This window comes from Vipera berus, assembly GCF_964194415.1.
Source record: "Vipera berus genome assembly, chromosome: W".
Taxonomy (NCBI): domain Eukaryota; kingdom Metazoa; phylum Chordata; class Lepidosauria; order Squamata; family Viperidae; genus Vipera; species Vipera berus.
The window spans coordinates 72925654-72937765 of record NC_138210.1 but is presented as its reverse complement, the minus strand read 5'-3'; positions in this window follow the sequence as shown (position 1 = coordinate 72937765).

The window sequence follows — 12112 nt, the reverse complement described above, 5'->3', positions numbered from 1 at the left end:
GTCCCCGGGCTCACCTCGATCCCTTTCCGAGACCTTCCGACAAGCAAAGTCAACGGAGGAACCAGATTCATTCTTTCTTTCTTTCTTTCTTTCTTTCTTTCTTTCTTTCTTTCTTTCTTTCTTTCTTTCTTTCTTTCTTTCTTTCTTTCTTTCTTCTTCCTCTCCTTCCCTCTCTTCCTTCCTTCCCTCTTTTTTCTTCCTTCTTCCCTCCCTCCTCTCCCTACTTCCTCTTTCTTTCTTTCTTTCTTTCTTTCTTTCTTTCTTTCTTTCTTTCTTTCTTTCTTTCTTTCTTTCTTTCTTTCTTTCTTTCTTTCTTTCTTCTTCTCCCTCCTTCCCTTTCTTCCTTCCTTCCCTTTTTTCTTCCTTCTTCCCTCCCTCCTCTCCCTACTTCCTCCCTCCCTCCCTCCCTCTTTCTTTCTTTCTTTCTTTCTTTCTTTCTTTCTTTCTTTCTTTCTTTCTTTCTTTCTTTCTTTCTTTCTTTCTTTCTTTCTTTCTTTTCCTTTTCCTTTTCCTTTCTTCTTCCTTCCTTCTTCCCTCCTTCCCTCTTCCTTCCTTCCCTTTTTCTTCCTTCTTCCTTCCCTCCCCCCTCCCTTCCTACTGCCTCCTTCTTTCTTTCTTTCTTTCTTTCTTTCTTTCTTTCTTTCTTTCTTTCTTTCTTTCTTTCTTTCTTTCTTTCTTTCTTTCTTTCTTTCTTTCTTTCTTTCTTTTTCCTTTTCCTTTCTTCTTCCTTCCTTCCTTCTTCCCTCCTTCCCTCTTCCTTCCTTCCCTCCCTTTTTTCTTCCTTCTTCCTTCCTTCCTCCCTCCCTCCCTCCCTCCCTCCCTCCGTCTTTCTTTCTTTTTCATTTTCCTTTCCCCTTCCTTCCTTCCTTCCTTCCTTCCTTCCTTCCTTCCTTCCTTCCTTCCTTCCTTCCTTCTTTCCTTCCTTTCTTCCTCTCTCTCTCCCTCCCTCCTTTCCTTCTTTCCTTCCTCCCTCCCTCCCCCCTCCCTCCCTCCCCCTCCTCTCTTTCTTTAGCATCTGTTTGCAGCCTGGGTGTTATTATGCGGGTGCATCAGGCACGACAATAGATATTAAAACAGCATTTTTCTAAGTCCCCCGCTGGGTAAATATGGCTCCGGAGTCTCCGAGGGTGGGTGGGGGGCTGGCACTAGAAAGATGCCCCCCCCGCTGCCAGCCCTGGTGGCAGCAGAGCCTTGCAATTAAGTCCCCAAAACAACGGCTCCCGAATGGGGTCAGGATGACTTCTGCCTCCCCCCCCACTCCGCCCAGGACAGGCGCCTTCAAATTTCTCCTATTTTTTTTTCCCCAGCTGGCTTCCAGATACGTGTTGGCACGGCTGATGCAGAATGGATCGATTTTGCTATTTTTCTCTTTGCACAAACTTCGTTTCCTCTAGCCATAAAGACTCTAAAGTAATAGCCTCGTGCAAACCAAGCTAGGGGTTAACCACATTCACAAGACACCTAATTCACTGGGGGTTTTTTGGGGAGGGGTTTTTTGCACCATACATCAATTAATCAAATAAGATGGGAGCGCTGGCTGTGTTAAGCCATCATCTGTCGCCACCACCCTGCAATCGGGGTTAGGGCTAAGCAAGCTTAGTGTTTGCAGCCAGCCGCCTTTGCTTGACCTGGGTTAATTCTGCTGTGTGAATGAGTCAGAGAGAAGGCCCAACTCTTCCCATGATCCGAGTGGATCATTGGGTCAGGAGACAAGCTGGATATAAATCCATTCACTTCCAAATATGTATTAGATCATACGTTGCTTTGCACCTGGAGTTCAGTCTGTAGCAGAGGGAAGATCATTATAACTTAATAATAAGGATTGCAAAAAATACATTTAACAGCATCAAACTTCCACATCTGCCCATCTCAGGTCCTTGGGAAGGAAGGGCTGGAAAGGTGAATAAAAATGCAAAATCCAGTCTGAACATTTGGCTGACTATATGACGGAGGAGGAGGAGGAGGAGGAGGAGGAGGAGAAGAGGAGGAGGAGGAGGAGGAGGAAGAGGAAGAGGCAGAGGAAGAGGAGGAGGAGGCTGCTAACCTTCCAAGTTGAGAAACAGATCTGAATTTTCCAGTACATCTAAGTGGTTTTGAAGTAACACGCCAAGCCTTTGCAAGCGAGTTCCAAAATGATCAGCGAGGAATGACTTGGCAGCAGTGAACGTTTAGCTAATTGCTTCTCACCCAGGACTCGGTGTTCCGAATCTGTAAAATGGGTACCGGATGTGCTGTTTTGACTACCTCTGTTCAGTTCTGCTGGTTGCTTTGACATTTAGAAGAGCAAGTTCTCGTGTAGCGACCACAATTGGCGCCTGTCATTAAGCCAAACAGTCGCTCAACGAAACCTTGACTCTGCTTCAGAGCTTCCCTCAGAGTTCCTTCGCTTTTCAGACTTGCGAAGGTCGTAAATGTGAGGATTGGTCGCAAAGTTGCTTCTTCATCACCGTCGTGTCTGTGAAAGGTCACTAAGTGAGGCGGTCTGTAAGGGAGGATGGCAATAAGTATACTGAATGGTCTTAATTACTAGTTCCTCCAAATTAGGGGTCTTCAAACTTGGCCCTTTTAGGACTTGTGGACTTCAACTCCCAGAATTCCTCAGCCAGGCACGCTGGCTGAGGAATTCTGGGAGTTGAAGTCCACAAGTCATGAAAGGGCCACGTTTGAAGACCCCTGATCTAAATAATGCAGGCGGTCCTCGACTTATGACAACAACTGAGCCCAGAATTTTATGTTGCTAAGTGAGACATTGTTCAGTGAGGTTTGGCCCATTTTTACAACCTTTCTTGCCACGGTTATTAAGTGAATCCCTGCAGTTTTTAAGTCAGTAAGACGGTTTGTGAAGTGAATCCGGCTTCCCCATCGACTCACAACGCTTCGTTTAGCGACCCAAGTTACAGCGCCGCTGTACAAAGGGACCAAGACGCTCGACAACCGACTCGTATTGATGAAAGGTGCAGCGTCCTTTGTGTGTGTGTGTGTGTGTGTGTCACACAATCCCCTTTTGAGACCTCCTGATCAGCAAAGTTGACGGGGGAAGGCAGATTCACTTAACGGCCATGTGACTAACTTAAGAACTGCAGGGGTTCCCTTCCCAAACTGCAGCGAGGAAGGTCGTCAAATGGGACTAATCTCACTTAACGGCCGTCTGGCTTAGCAACCGAGAGTTGTGGCCGTAAAGATGAGGACTGGCTGTATTTCCACCCTGTCTTGAGATAGGGAGATTTTCCTTGCAAAACTGGCCTGCAGCCCAGGCTGGGCCTGTTACCTCTTGCCAATAATTCCATTTTGGTCCTCTTAATGGCCTCCGCGTAATTAATCCTGCCGTCTTTCCCAGAGACCACCCATCCCCCCACTTTGATTTTCCAGGCAAGGGACCCACCTCCAAAAGGCCTTGAAGCCCCCAGCCCCGTCTCGGTTGCGTCCTTCCTTTGGAGAAAGCCGGAGCCGGGGAGGTTTACCTTTTCAATTGCACCCTTCGTCTCTGGAGGGTGTTTGAACAACAGAATCACGGAAGAATTGGGAGGGACCTTGGAGGTCTTCTAGTCCAGCCCCCTGCTCCTTGGCGGGAAACCCTGTAACATTTCAGACAAAGGTTTCACTGCGCCCTTGATCTGAACTCCTCCCAGACAAACCCCAGAATAAAAAGAATGTCAGCATCAGGGAAGAGTTGGGAGGAGGTCTTCTAGTCCAACCCTTTACTCCGGCGGGAAACTTCTATCTATCTATACCGTTTATTCTCAGTTTCCTCAGCTCAAGGCGATGAGGGAAGGGGGGTGCGTGGGGGGGGAAAAAGAGGGTTTTAGCCTCCAGCACATTGATCGCTTTGGCAGGCCAGAAAAAGATCTTCCCCCTGGGGAGGGGGGGGGAGAAGGGGAGGGTCATGAAACACCTTGAGCATTTCTTCAAGAAGCCGTGGAGAGCAAAACGACTTCCTTCTTTCCTTCTTTCCCTCTCTCCCATCTCTTTCTTTCTTTTCCTTCCTTCTCGCTTTCTCTCCATGATCTCCCTTCCTTCTTTCTTCCTCTCTCTTTCTTTTCATTCTTTCCTTCTCTTTCTTTCCGTCTCTCCCTTCTCTTTCTTTCTTTCCCTTCCTTTTCGCTTTCTCTCCAGGATCTTCCCCTCCCTCTATTCTTCTTTCTTTCTCTCTCTCTCTTTCCTTTCCTTCTTTCCTTCTTTCCTTCTTTCCTTCTCTTTCTCTCCCTTCTCTTTCTTTCTTTCCCTTCCTTCTCGCTTTCTCTCCAGGATCTTCCCCTCCCTCTATTCTTCTTTCTTTCTCTCTCTCTCTTTCCTTTCCTTCTTTCCTTCTTTCCTTCTCTTTTTGTCCCTTCTCTTTCTTTCTTTCCCTTCCTTCTCGCTTTCTCTCCAGGATCTCCCGCTCCCTCTATTCTTCTTTCTTCCTCTCTCTTTCCTTTCCTTTCCTTCTTTCCTTCTTTCCTTCTCTTTCTTTCCCTTCCTTCTTGCTTTCTATCCATGATCTCCCCCTCCCTCTATTCTTCTTTCTTCCTCTCTCTCTTTCCTTTCCTTCTTTCTTTTCCTCCCTCCCTCCCTCCCGTGATCCCCTTTTATAACCTTGAGACAAGCAAAGGCAATGGGGGAGCTGGATTCACCTAACAAACCCTGTTCCTAATTTAACAACAATTCAGAATCAGAATCAGAATAGAGCTGGAAGGGACCTCGGAGGTCTTCTAGTCCAACCCCGCTGCTCAAGCAGGAGAACATAGACCATCTCAGACAGGTGGCTGTCTGTTCTCTTCTTAAAAGGGAGGGGGAGGGGGAGGGGGATGAGAGACCCAAATCTTTTGCCTTGCTTGTAAGATTTCCTCGCTGTGGAAACCTTACCAACAATAGCTTGTGGACACGCTCTCTGCTTCATCCCCCCGAGGCAAGCATTATGGAACTGATCTATATTATTTATGAGCCGCCGAAAGTACGCTGCCATCGCTGAATGGATGGGGAGGCCCATCAGCGCTAAATAGCTTAATGCACCAGGGATGGGGGCCTTGCGTGATTGCACAGGCGGAAAAAGCCAACTGCAGTCCTAGGCTGCATTAACAGAGGGATGGAAACAAGATCACGTGAAGTTCTCGTACCGCTTTAACAAAGCCTTAGTAAGGCCACACTTGGAATACGGCATCGAATTTTGGTCAGCCCAAGATAAAAAAGGTGCTGAGACTCTGGAAAGAGTGCAGAGAAGGGCAAACAAAGTTGATCGGGGGACTGGAGGCTAAAACATACAAAGTACGGTTGCAGGAATTGGGTTGTTGTTGTTGTTGTTAGCTGCGAAGTCGTGTCTGACCCATCGCGACCCCGTGGACAATGTTCCTCCAGGCCTTCCTGTCCTCTACCATCTTCTGGAGTCCATTTAAGCTCACGCCTCCAGCTTCAGTGACTCCATCCAGCCACCTCATTCTCTGTCGTCCCCTTCTTCTCTTGCCCTCAATCTTCCCCAGCATGAGGCTCTTCTGCAGTGAGTCCTTCCTTCTCATTAGGTGGCCAAAGGATTTGAGTTTTAGCTTCAGGATCTGGCCTTCTAAAGAGCAGTCAGGGTTGATCTCCTCTAGGACTGACCAGTTTGATCGCCTTGCAGTCCAAGGGACTCGCAGGAGTCTTCTCCAGCACCAGAGTTCAAAGGCCTCCATTCTTTGGCGCTCAGCCTTTCTTATGGTCCAGCTTTCACTGCCATACATTGCAACTGGGAAGACCATAGAACTGGGTAGGTCTAGCTTAATGAAGAGAAGGACAAGTGGCGACATGATAGTATTGCTTCAATATTTGAGGGGGCTTCTACAAAGAAGAGGGAGTCAAGCTGTTCTCCAGGGCACCTGAGGGCTGGACAAGAAGCAACGGATGGAAACTAACCAAGGAGAGAAGCAACCTGGAATGAAGGAGAAATTTCCTTACAGTTAGAACAATTAACCAGTGGAACTACTTGCCTCCAGAAGTTGTGGGTGCTCCAACATTGGAAGCTTTTAAGAAGAGATTGGACAACAATTTGCCTGAAATAGGGTTTCTGACCTGAGCAGGGGGTTGGACTAGAAGACCTCCAAGGTCCCTTCCAACTTTGATTCTATTCTGTTCTGTTCCGTTCCGTTCCGTTCCGTTCCATTCCATTCCTTATTTTATTATTCTATTCTATTCTATTCTATTCTATTCTATTCTATTCTATTCTATTCTATTCTATTCTATTCTATTCTATTCTATTCTATTCTATTCTATTCTATTCTTATTCCTATTCCTATTCCTATTCCTATTCCTATTCCTATTCCTATTTCTATTGTATTCTTGTTCTTGTTCTTGTTCTTGTTTCTGTTCCTATTTCTATTCTATTCTATTCTATTCTATTCTATTCTATTCTATTCTATTCTATTCTATTCTATTCTATTCTATTCTATTCTATTCTATTCTATTCTATTCTATTCCATATTTTCTATTCTATTCTATTCTATTCTATTCTATTCTATTCTATTCTATTCTATTCTATTCCATATTTTCTATTCTATTCTATTCTATTCTATTCTATTCTATTCTATTCTATTCTATTCTATTCTATTCTATTCTATTCTATTCTATTCTATTCTATTCTATTCTATTCTATTCTATTCCATATTTTCTATTCTATTCTATTCTATTCTATTCTATTCTATTCTATTCTATTCTATTCTATTCTATTCTATTCTATTCTATTCTATTCTATTCTATTCCATATTTTCTATTCTATTCTATTCTATTCTATTCTATTCTATTCTATTCTATTCTATTCTATTCTATTCTATTCTATTCTATTCTATTCTATTCTATTCTATTCTATTCTATTCTATTCCATATTTTCTATTCTATTCTATTCTATTCTATTCTATTCTATTCTATTCTATTCTATTCTATTCTATTCTATTCTATTCTATTCTATTCTATTCTATTCTATTCTATTCTATTCTATTCCATATTTTCTATTCTATTCTATTCTATTCTATTCTATTCTATTCTATTCTATTCTATTCTATTCTATTCTATTCTATTCTATTCTATTCTATTCTATTCTATTCTATTCTATTCTATTCTATTCTATTCTATTCTATTCTATTCTATTCTTTTCTATTCTATTCTTCCCTCCCTCCTTTCCCCTCCCTCCCTCCTTCCTTCCCTTCTTTCCTTTTTTTCCTTCCTTCTTCTGTCTTCCTTCTGTCCTTCCCTTCCTTCCTTCCTTTTTCCCTCCCTCTAATTCATTCCCTCCTTTTCTTCCTCCTTCCTTCCTTCCTCACCTCCTTCCTTCCTTCCTTCCTTCCTCCCTCCTTCCCTCCCTCGCTCCCAAAAAGAAATGACGAATGATGAAGGTCCAGCAAACTTATTTCCCTGAAGGCTACCATCTGCTTCTGGGATTCTTCTGGCACGGCCACAATCACACACACACACACACACACACACACACACACACACACACACACACACACACAGACAGGCTGTGCTTGGGAAGACATCTGCTGGATAAGCAGCTTCTCCCTCAAAGAAGTCAGCAAAGCAATTTGTGCCAAAAGGGGAAAACTCCTCCGTAATCAGTGTGGCCTTTTCTGCTGAGCTGGCCGGTGAGCTGATGCGCTGGCCCATTTTGGCCCAGACTCCAGATGAGTAGCGAGAAGCAGGGAACAAGCTTGGCCAAGCAGGACAGGCCTAACCGGCTGGGGAAAAGGTTGATGATGTAGCTGGATTGTGCTTAATTTCATCACGGTGAGCTTTGCGAGCCATTATCCAGGGCAGTGTTTCTCCACCTTGGGGACTTCAAGATGGGTGGACTTCAACTCCCAGAATTCCCCAGCCAGCATGGCACTTAGCAACCTTAGCAACGTTAAGGTAGGTGGGCTTCAACTCCCAGAATTTCCAAGCTACCAGGGTGGTTAGCAACTCTTTAACAATTTTAAGGTGGGTAGACTTCAACTCCCAGAATTCCACAGCCAACATGGCGTTTAGGAACTTTATCCATTTTAAGGTGGGTGGACTTCAATTCCCAGAATTCCGCAAGCAGCATGGCGGTTCACAACCTTAGCAATGTTAAGGTAGGTGGACTTCAACTCCCAGAATTCCCCAGCCAGCATGGCGGATAGGAATATTATCAATTTTAAGATGGGTGGATTTCAACTCCCAGAATTCCCTAACCAGCATAAGGGATTAGCAACCTTAGCCATTTTAAGATGGGTGGACTTCAACTCTGGCTGGGGAATTCTGGGAGTTGAAGTCCACCCATTTTAAGTTCCCAAGGTTGAGAAATACGGATGTGTAACGTTCCTGAACGTGGGCGGTGTTTAGAAAGATGGGCTAACTGGGTTATATTTCTTAAAAGGGAGTTTGAAACGAGTCTGTCGGCGAGAAGCATGGTCTTCCCTCTCTGTGGATTCGGTACCCACAATGCCTTGCTCTTTTGAGTTCTCGCACCCGTATCTTCCCCGTGCCAACACAACCAGCCGGATTAATAGCGCTTTTGAACAACTGTCATAAATGAAATGCAAGGGGACGCCCGCAAAGGAGAGCAGGAAACCACAGGAAATGGTTTGCAAGGAAGGAAAAAACACCGCAAGATGACCCCAATTGGCCTTTGAGCTGCGCAAGAAAAAAACCTGTGTGGTTAGCATCAACAGCTGGCTGCAATTTTTTTGTGTGTGTTTTAGGTTTTTCCAGCTTGTGGTCCTGTGGATGAGGTGTGCTTAGGATGGGTGGCCACTGAGGAGGGAAGAGGATCCCTTCTGCATATGCTCAGAGGAATTGCCACGTAGGGTTGAGCACCAGTAACGAAGGACAAGCTGAGATGTCAAATGTTGGCATAGATTATGGTTTCGAGCTGGTCCTGCACAACCAGACACACCAACTAGTCATATCGTTGCTAAATTAGGCGCACCAAAATCTCATTATTCTTAATGTCGTCTCTGACCAGTCACTTGACTTGAGTTTTTCTTTTTCTTTCTTTCTTTTCCTTTTTCTTTCATTCTTTTCTTCTTTCATTCTTTTTTCTTTTCTCTTTCCTTCCTTCCTTTCTCTCTTTCTCTTTCTCTTTCTTTCTCTTTTTCTCTCTTTTCCTTCCTTCCTTCCTTCCTTCCTTCCTTCCTTCCTTCCTTCCTTCTCTCTCTCTCTCTCTCTCTCTCAGTTGAACTCCACCCATCTTAAAGTTGAGAAGCAGTGATCCGAACTGCTTCAGATCATGGACAGTATTAAGGATGAACTAACCAACTTAGCCTGTTTCTGAATTTAGAATAGAATAGAATAGAATAGAATAGAATAGAATAGAATAGAATAGAATAGAATAGAATAGAATAGAATATTAGAATAGAATAGAATATTAGAATAGAATAGAATAGAATAGAATAATATTAATAGAATAGAATAGAATATTAATAGAATAGAATAGAATAGAATAGAATAGAATATTAATAGAATAGAATAGAATAGAATAGAATAGAATAGAATAGAATAGAATAGAATAGAATAGAATAGAATAGAATAATAGAATAGAATAGAATAGAATAATATAATAATAGAATAGAATAGAATAGAATAGAATAGAATAGAATAGAATAGAATAGAATAGAATAGAATAGAATAGAATAGAATAGAATAGAATAGAATAGAATAGAATAGAATAGAATAGAAGCTGGAAGGGACCTTAGAGGTCTTCTAGTCCAGCCCCCTGCTCAAGCAGGAGAACCTATACCATCTCAGACAGGTGAATGTCTAGTCTCTTCTTAAAAATCTCCAGTGATGGAGCCCCTTAGATCCTGGAAGACTGCTATCATGTCTCCACTATTTCTTTTTTTTTTCTTTAGACTAGCCAAGCCCAAATTCCACAGCCGTCCTTCGTATGTTTTGGTCTCCAGGCTTTGAATCATCCTAGTTGCTCTTCTCTGAACTTTTTTTCCAAACTCTCAACGTCTTTTTTGTGATATGGTGAACAAAATTGGCTGCAATATTCCAGGTGTGGCCTCACCGGGGTTTTATAAAGTAGTATTAATACTTTGTGTGATCTTGCTTCTATGCCTCTGTTTATACAACCCAGGATTGTATATTTCACACCCTTATTAACATTTCACCACTGTCTTACACTCCTCCTTCAAAATCAACATCCAAATTTGAGAATAAAAGTCCTGGCTATGGCACTGAAAATTTCTACCAGTGAAAATGAATTATTATTTTTTCCCCTGAGCAATAATCAGTATTTTTTCACATACAGGTAATCCTCAGTTTACCACCACAGTTTACCCTTAAATGACTTGCACCTAGATTTTATAACCTGTACTGCTACCGTTCTTCAGCAAATTGCCACGGTCCTTAAGTGAATCCTGTGGTCGTTACGCAAATCTAGCTCTCCCCCCACCCTTTGCCGGTTGGGAAAGGTCCCCAACGGCAGTTGTAGAACCTCGGGACCCTGCAACCCTCGTAAATGCACGGCAGTTGCCAAATGCCTGGATTATGCTTGTGTGCCTCTGGAGGGGGGGGAGAAAATGCTGCGATGGTTGTAAGCACGAGGACCGGACGTAAGTGCGAGGAAATCACTTTTTTTTTCAGCGCCGCTGCAACTTCGCACAGTTGCGCAATGAACGATTGTAAGTTGAGGACTACCCGTTTCAAAAGAAAACCAGCCGTATCGTACCGTCTCGGAGATATGGCAAGGACAGGAAAGACTCAAGAATCGAAGGAGGATTTCCCGGTGTTTATTAAAGGATATGGGGGTTCACCCCGGCAAGCTATTGGGGGGGTGGGGTGGGGGTCAGGCTAAGAGCAGGGAAGGCAGAGAAGGGAGAACACTTGGGGAAGGGGGTGCCCGATGCCCGTGGTGCCAGCTGGCGTCCTGAGTCGTGTTTGAAGCCCTGGAGCCACAGATGAGGAAGACAGCTCCCCGTTCGCTTTCTCTCTTTCTCCCACGTGAAGGGGTCGGTGTAGTTTTCCAAAGGGACCAGAGGCTGGAAGACGGAGGTGTGGGGAAAGAGTAACAGGCACCTGGGCCAGAGAGAGAGAGAGAGAGAAAATAAATAAATTGATGCACAACAAACCCCGTTGCAAAATCTGCTGGTTCACACAACCCATTAACCCTATACACCCGGGTTCTTGCAGTTGTGGGAAAGCTGCACAGATGACCTCTGGAATCCCCAAGAGACTTCTCTTTAGGACAGGGGTAGGCAACCTTGGGGGTCTTTTATGACTCGTGGACTTCAACTCCCAGAATTCCTCAGCCAGCTTGGCTCAGCTTGGAAACCTCTCCCTTTTCTCCTCAGTGTGGCCGGCTCAGGAATTCTGGGAGTTGAAGTCCACGAGTCATGAAAGAGCCAAGGTGGCCTACCCCTGGTTTAGGATTTGCCTCATGCCTGTTGCCCTCCTGCTGGTTCACACAACTCAGCTTTCCCACAACTGCCAGAAGCTGGATGTAGGCTTAGTGGGTTGTGTGAACTGGCAGATTTGACCCACAAATCTGCCAGTTCACACAACGATTGACTAAACCTACACTCAGGTTCGTGCAGTTGTGGGAAAGCTGACCCCGGGAGTCCCCAAGAGTCTTCTGTTTTGGATTTGCCTCATGCCCGTTGCCCTCCCTCTGGTTCACACAACTCACAAAATCTGCTGGTTTCACACAACCCGCCCCCTAACCCTACACTCAGGTTCTGGAGTCTGTAAGTGTCTTCTGTTTTGCATTCGCCCCAGGGCTGTTGCCCTTCCGCCGGCTAAGGCAACCTACAAATCCGCTGATTCACACAACACACTAACCCTACTACACCTAGGTTCTTGCAGCTGGCAAAGCTGTACAGATGATCTCTGGAGTCCCCAGCAGTCCCCCAAAGTGTCTTCTGTCTTAGATTTGCCTCAGGCTTGTTGTGGGTTCACACAACCCACCAATCTCCTGCTTCACGCAACCCACTAACCCTACACCCAAGTGCTCGCACAAAAGAGCTGCACAGATGACCTCTGGAGTGCCCAAGAGTCCCCTGTTTGGGATTCGCCCCCTGGCGGTTGCCCTCCTGCCCTCTTCTGAGGCGATTTGCCCATTTCCCCCATGTTTTTCTGAGCAAAAACCAACAGACCAGGCTCAAAATGGTGGTGCGGGACTCTGCTTTCCCTTCCAGGGGAGGGGGGGGAA